The following is a 6,972-nucleotide window of genomic DNA, read 5'->3' on the forward strand; positions in this document are numbered from 1 at the left end:
ACTTATGCTCTTCGTGTTGGTTGTACAACAGTTGTAAATGTAGAAGCTCTTTTTTTTTATTCACAGAAATGCAGAGTTGTAAAAGATATTATAAAATTTCCTTTTTCACATGTATCGAGACAAGTAAGGTAATTATTTAAAAATGGTTTTATCACATATGTACTTGTGTACAATACTGCGTTTGCATCCTCCTCTTATTAGTCTTTTAGAAATTAAATCCGGAATACAATCAGAGATTACATCAGAATCTGTGTACATAACACGTAAGACACCAGTTCCCATGTCGACGAATATGCCCATTGAATCATTTAAAGTATCATTCCAGCCAGGTACGGACTCATTGATTGCAATTACGACGATAGACAGTGTATAGATTACGCACGGCACTGCTTTTGAGAAGTCGCTTATTAATTCTTCTGCCAAGTTTTTTGTAAAAACATAGATTAAGTAATCGCCATGAGTTGTACGTTTTTTCAAAGATCACTAAAGTACGTGACCATATCTTAACACTGGCAATACATACACGATATCAAGTGTGTATATTGTGTGCACGCGCAATTGTAATATATCAAATTTACTTTGCTGTAAAGTACTTTAAAATGTTTTCATCAATTTCTTCTGTAATTTTAATCGTTTTTTTCTAGTCGACATCTTTCGAAAGATAAAGAACTTCGTCCACAACGGGTTTCTCTCTTTGTGTGTAACTCACAGGAACTACAGCCTTTTTCGATCAGTTTTTATGTAAATTAAATGTACCGGTGAGAACTAGAAATTTGTCGAGGAAGCACACGAAGTTATTGAGAGAAATTTACTTGCGAAACAATATGCTTTGAGTGAAAACACTTATCTGTGTAACACTATTCTTTTACTTTTCTGTCCTTCAACAATAATCCTAAGTCTTTAGCACTCACATCTCCGCTTTGGAATTTATTCAATCTGGAAGGCCGCTCGCTCCGCAGTATGTCAAAAATCTTGGTATTCAACAATTTCTTGAGCCTGTCGTTGCTAGTTTCCTTTTTTGGTCGTATCAGCAGAAATCATTTTTTGCTATCCGGACGACATCTCAGTAATGTTTCACATACTGCTTTATCCAAAAAACTTGTGCCACCAGTAATAAAAATATTTCAATGGGAATAAAAGGTGAGTATAGATGTATTAGCGTTTTCACTTATGATAACTAAAATATTTAAAACGTTTCTAAATTAGTATCTGATAGATACTGAGAAGTTTCAAATAGATAGATAGTCAACAACTCACAAATTTTGATGTTACAAAACATCAAAAGCACGTCCTTCTCCATCAAAAGTTTGCACGTAAATGAATCAAACTGAATAGTCGGCTCATTTATAGGAAATGATGACGAACTTTTTTCATGATACGCAATATTCTAAAAGTTCGAAGAGCAGTCTACTTTACATTTACGTGTTGCATTTATTATTGATTTATGTGCATGTCTGTTTGTGATTAAAACTCGTAAGATATTCAATATTCAGAATTGTAATGTAGAATAGCGTGATACCGGTAAACGCTCAGAAACATAGTTTCTTGAAAATCGCGCACGAATGAACGATTACACAAAACGTTTTTCTATAATTGTTTTACTACAATTAAAAAACTTTGAGAGATAAGCAAGTTGCAATCTCGTTTTGCAAGCTACATTATAGAAAATATATGTCCGAAATCACAAAAAAAAGATTCTCTTCTGAGCAACGGAATAACATATACACTCACACACATAGTTTTTTCATATATTTGTCTGCTTACATTTCCACGTTTCGAAGATTGTTATCGATGCCGTTCACACAATCAACCATTCCTAGATTTGTTCGCAATTTGCCGGCAAATTATCAGCAATTTTGAGCAAAAATACTCAGCAAATTGGCATCACCTGTGTCCGCATTAGACTTCGATTTTGTTGCCAAAGCTTGTCGACAAAAAGTAACAGCAAATTGCTAGCAAACCGAGCAAAGCTTGATACATATTGAAACATATTTTGGTCTGAGACCAAATTGACGCCAAATATGAAGCAAAATCTACGCAACACGACACAGCTTTCCTTGGTTTTTCCCAGCAAGTTGCTGTTATGTTTTGTCAACAAGCTTGAATATATTTTTGCTAGCAATTTTGCAACATTGCCAGACAAAACAAACTCTGCATCATATTTGATGTTTTTCTGCTAATAAAATGTGTAACAAGCATTTGGCAAAATCTGTGTCGACAGATTTGGTTATCTGGGTTACTATTGAGAAATAGTATCGCGATTATGCAAAAAAAAGAAATCCTACACATCTAAGAGAGAAATTACCTTATACAGTATGTATTTACGTAAATATCTAATTCAAAATACGTAGATATCTAGTTCAAAATACACTAATTAAAGTGATATTAATCGAAAGTTTTTTTTTTATCCTACCGTGTTAGGACGTTAACACTAGAACTACAGAAGCAGTCAAAATGACTGGTGATAACTTTTCATTTACAAATTGTTCAAATTAATAGTTTCGCACTGTAAAACGTTTTTCTGCCAAATTGATGATATTAATACTTTATGTATTACAAAAACATCATAACAAATTTCTGAAATGCAATATTATAAGTTTGAATACCTTTTAATTAAAAATTCAAAACCAGTCATTTTGACTGGCCATTAATGAATATTCTAATGTTAATAGTGTTTAGAGATGCTTTTATACTAGTAATATAATAATTATGTATAACATTTATATAAAAATAAGTTGTAATACAAATATACAAATATGTTAATTAATATTTGTTTGATGTAGTTGACTGAAGAAATACAAATCAGTGAAACGTTCTGTAAAGTATACACTTATGCTATAACGTGTCAATCTTGTATCATTTTAATCATCAAAACCTATTTCGAAGTTTTATACTCACAAATTTACGTGATTCTTACATTTCGACTAGTGTTAAAAACAAATTTAAACATTTAGTTTTATTAAAATTCACTTATCTTAAAAAAGAAAACAAACTCAATTCCTTGATTTATAATCTAATTTACCTATTGTGCAATCATAAACGTGAATACAAGATGTAGCATAGCATAATTACAAACAATAGTTTGATACTTTCATGAAGCCAGTCCATTCTGAAACATCAATAATGGCAATGCATTAATTACGTTTATCGTTTTTATCACTTATAATATATAACGTCTTATCAAATATCACGCAGTTTTCGCAGCAAACTCGTTTGGCATTGGTTTCTGAAACGCGAATATTAACATGCTTTTGACAATACAGCTCATGAAAATGACTAAATGTCAGCACTTCCGTTATGACCTGTTGCTACGAACGTCACAAAGACCGATCAAAGTGCGCACGTAACTTTGCGATATCATGTGAAAAACGTTTCTCTCCGACAATGTTATATGGAGTTTTTTATTATAATACTCTGAAGTATTCTACGCAATAATATTGTTTCTTAACGAGAGACGAGCACAGAAAGTTGTAAAAAACACTCGAAATTGATACAAAAATAGAGTGACAATTTTGCAGTGATCATTTTAGTCGTCTACTTTTACTTTTTACGATAACGTCTGAGTCGTTCTAAGCTCATATCTTCATTAAGCAAGTAGAGTTTAGTACCAATAATGCCACGTCTGAAATAGAAGATAATAATTACTTATAAAATAAGATTGCATAGATAGTACATACATACTCGCATGCGTGAGCTCTAATACGCACCTGATATATTCTTCTGTGTGAAAATTCAAAATATTTTTATATTCGAAATCTTTTTCATTAGCAGCGCTCAGATTCTCGAAAATGTTTATTAATTTTGTGCTATTATATCGCCAGAAGTGAGTTTTAAAAAAGGACAATGCACAGTTTGACATATATATCTTTCGTTGCATTTTCAGTAACCTACATACATCATAGTATACACGTTACACTTTCACTTATAACACAAATTTCAAATGTGATAATAGCACAGTTTTGAATATCTGGCGTGTAAATATCAAGATTTTAAATAAAACTTACATCGGACGTAAACGTAATATTTTCAACACAGTGTTTATTAATAATGCCGGCACAATATGTAATACTAACATCAATATGTAATATAACAAACCACTATTTTATAATCGTATGTGGTTTCCAAATTGTTCGCCCCAAAGGAATATCATACACAACACGAAATGATACGCGTATTAACTTTCCTAAACTTATGCTTTTTGTGTTGTTTATAGAGCAGTTGTGTAAATGTGAAGACTATTATCGGAGATGCTGAGTTGTAAAACATAGTATGAATTTTAATTTTCTACAGTGATCGAGACAAGTAAGTTGAATACTAAAAACTGGCTTTACATGCGTACTTTTTCATTCCGCGTTTTTAAGCTGTGATTATCATTGCTTGAATCACTATATCTATCGGAATAAAATCGGAAAATACATTAGAATATAAGTGCACCACACGTAAAATTTCGGTTCCACCAGCACTAAGCAAGCCCCCATGGGTCTGTTAAAATTGTCAATTCAGCCTGGTACAGGATTATTAAGTGATGATATGACTATAGATGGTCTAAGGTTACTGCAAAGCAGTGACTTGGAAAAGTCATTTATCACTTGCTCGGCTAGTCTTTTCGGAAAAACATAAGTATTTGCCATTGTTCCAATATATCTGCAAAAATTAATGAACGGGCGTAAACACATTTTGACAATGGCAATATATACACAATATAACGTATGTGTTTCGTTTGCATGGGCAATTGTATAGTATTTATTTCGCTGTAAAGATCTGTAACGATGTGCATTGTTACGGCCGGGACCGACCATCAGTCCCGGCCTAAAACACGGCGCTTAGCGCCAAATAATCACTCTAAAATCAGCGTATATTTAATATACGCTGACGGCTTGCGCGCCGCCCGCACCGCGCGTTTCCCCGCGCCACGAAACGGCCTGCGCGCCGTCCCCGCACTGCGCGCTACCCCGCGCCTACAAGTACCAGCTGGTACCGCGCTGCACCGCGCGCCTCGCGCGCCACGAAACTGACAGCGACAAACAACTATCTGTTTTCCGCGCATCTTTGTCAACCCCCGCTCCGGGGGAAAATTCGGGTATAAAAGCCGGCCCAAAAACCGAAGAGATGAGATCCGCTCCGGTCTCCGGACCAGCCGGGTAAACCGGCACCCGCTCCGCTCCGGGGGAATCTTGGATTCTCCGCCGGGTAAACCGGCTTGCGTTCCGCGCCGGGGGAATCTTCCGATTCTCCGCCAGGCACACTGGCATCCGCTCCGCTCCGGGAGAATCTTCCGATTCTCCGTCGGGCCGACCGAGTAAAACCGTGACTTTCTCGCCTACCGTTCCGAGAAGCACCGCACAGTTAAGTCTTCGATCTACGGTATCATTTGCATTGCATTTCGTTATTTTTGTATATATTCCTCTCCGGAGGACCGAACGTACCGACCGAACACGTGACTGTCTCACGCATGATTTCGAGAAGCACCGTGTCGTAGATTCTTCCGTTTATTCAGCTATTTTCTTTTTGTTTGTATATATTATTTGTTTAATTCTATTTTTTTTTACTTGAATAAACCTTATTCAATTTTGTTACTTGAAACTACCGAGTCCACTCATTTTCTTACCTGTTCCTGGAATCCGACGAGCTACTCCGCAACAATTAAAAGATATAAAGCAACGGAATATTCTCTCCCGAGAAGTAGAACCGTTACAGATCTTTAAAATCTCATCGACGGTCTCTGCGATTTTGATCGTCTTTCTCCAGTCGACGTTCTTCAAAGAATACAAAATCTCGCCCACGATGGGTTTATCGCTTTGTGTGTACGTCGAGCTTACATGAAGCAGAGTCTTTTTGTTTTTATAGAAAATTAAACATAACGTCATTAGAATATGTCACGTGGGCACATAAAGTTATTGAGAAAAAAATGTATTTGCTAAACAATATTTTACCACAATATTTTTCATAGATTGAGCCAAATTCAAACGTCACGCGCGCGCGTTGACCGTAAGGTGTTGAAAATTGCATCTTTGAGACTCTCGTCAAAACGGACGGTAGCCGCAACGTGGAAAATTATCGAGACTTTTTCGATCAACATTTGTCTGTCGTTCGGCAATAATCCCAAGTCTTTAGCACTTATATCCGCTTATAGAAATGATTTTATCGGAACTAGATGGCCGCTCGTTCCGTAATAAATCAAAAAGCTTGTTATTCAACATTTCCTTAACTCTGTCGTTGATGGTTAATCCTTTTTTCGGGCGTATCAGCAGAAATATTTCTGTAATATCCGAACAGCATTTCAGTAATTTTTCACATAATGCTTTACCCAGGAAACCCGTGCCACCAGTAATAAAAATACTTCGATGGAAATAAAAGGTAGGTATAAATGTATTAGCGACTTCACTCATAGTAATTAAAATATTCAACCCGGTGTTAAAATAGATACACCGAAATATCAAGTGTTTTGCGTTGGAATATTACAATAATGAGAAATGTAGACTATTATTTGTGTTACGTCCTGGGGACTCCACGGGCCCCTTTTTCTTGCAACGTGACGCGCCGACATACAATAAATNCCGTTTTTTCTCAATAAATAACATGAATGGACTCGGACTTCGACGCGCCAGGCGCGCAAATAGAAATCGTGTCGACGCCCGAAAACTATAAACCGAGCCTAGCAAAGATCTTAAAAATTCCTTTGTAAACGATAGCGAACAGAAATATTTGTTTAAACGTCCCGAGCAACTTTCCAAATAAACCCGGTTATNTCCGGGTCAAAGAATAATATCCTATAAAATTTAGGACAGCCGGCGCAAGTAAAGATCTGTCGCCACGAGCAATTAAAAAAAGTTTATCACTCAATAAATATCGAAGGGTCTAGGTGGCGTGATCGAAAACCAACACTCTCCCTTTTCCCTTCTTCGGAAAATCGGACGAACCGACCGAGCCGAGAGATCGTCGCCGATTGGCGATCTCACGAAGTTTACCCGA

General features: G+C 36.2%; 1 pseudogene; it reads right to left on the reverse strand.

Moving 5' to 3' along the window:
- Positions 1-3,540: 3,540 nt before the first annotated feature.
- Positions 3,541-6,389, reverse strand: LOC109862030 (annotated as a pseudogene).
- Between the last annotated feature and the right edge of the window lie 583 nt (positions 6,390-6,972).

This window comes from Pseudomyrmex gracilis, unplaced genomic scaffold, assembly GCF_002006095.1.
Source record: "Pseudomyrmex gracilis isolate BER0280 unplaced genomic scaffold, ASM200609v1 scaffold_1289, whole genome shotgun sequence".
Lineage (NCBI taxonomy): Eukaryota > Metazoa > Arthropoda > Insecta > Hymenoptera > Formicidae > Pseudomyrmex > Pseudomyrmex gracilis.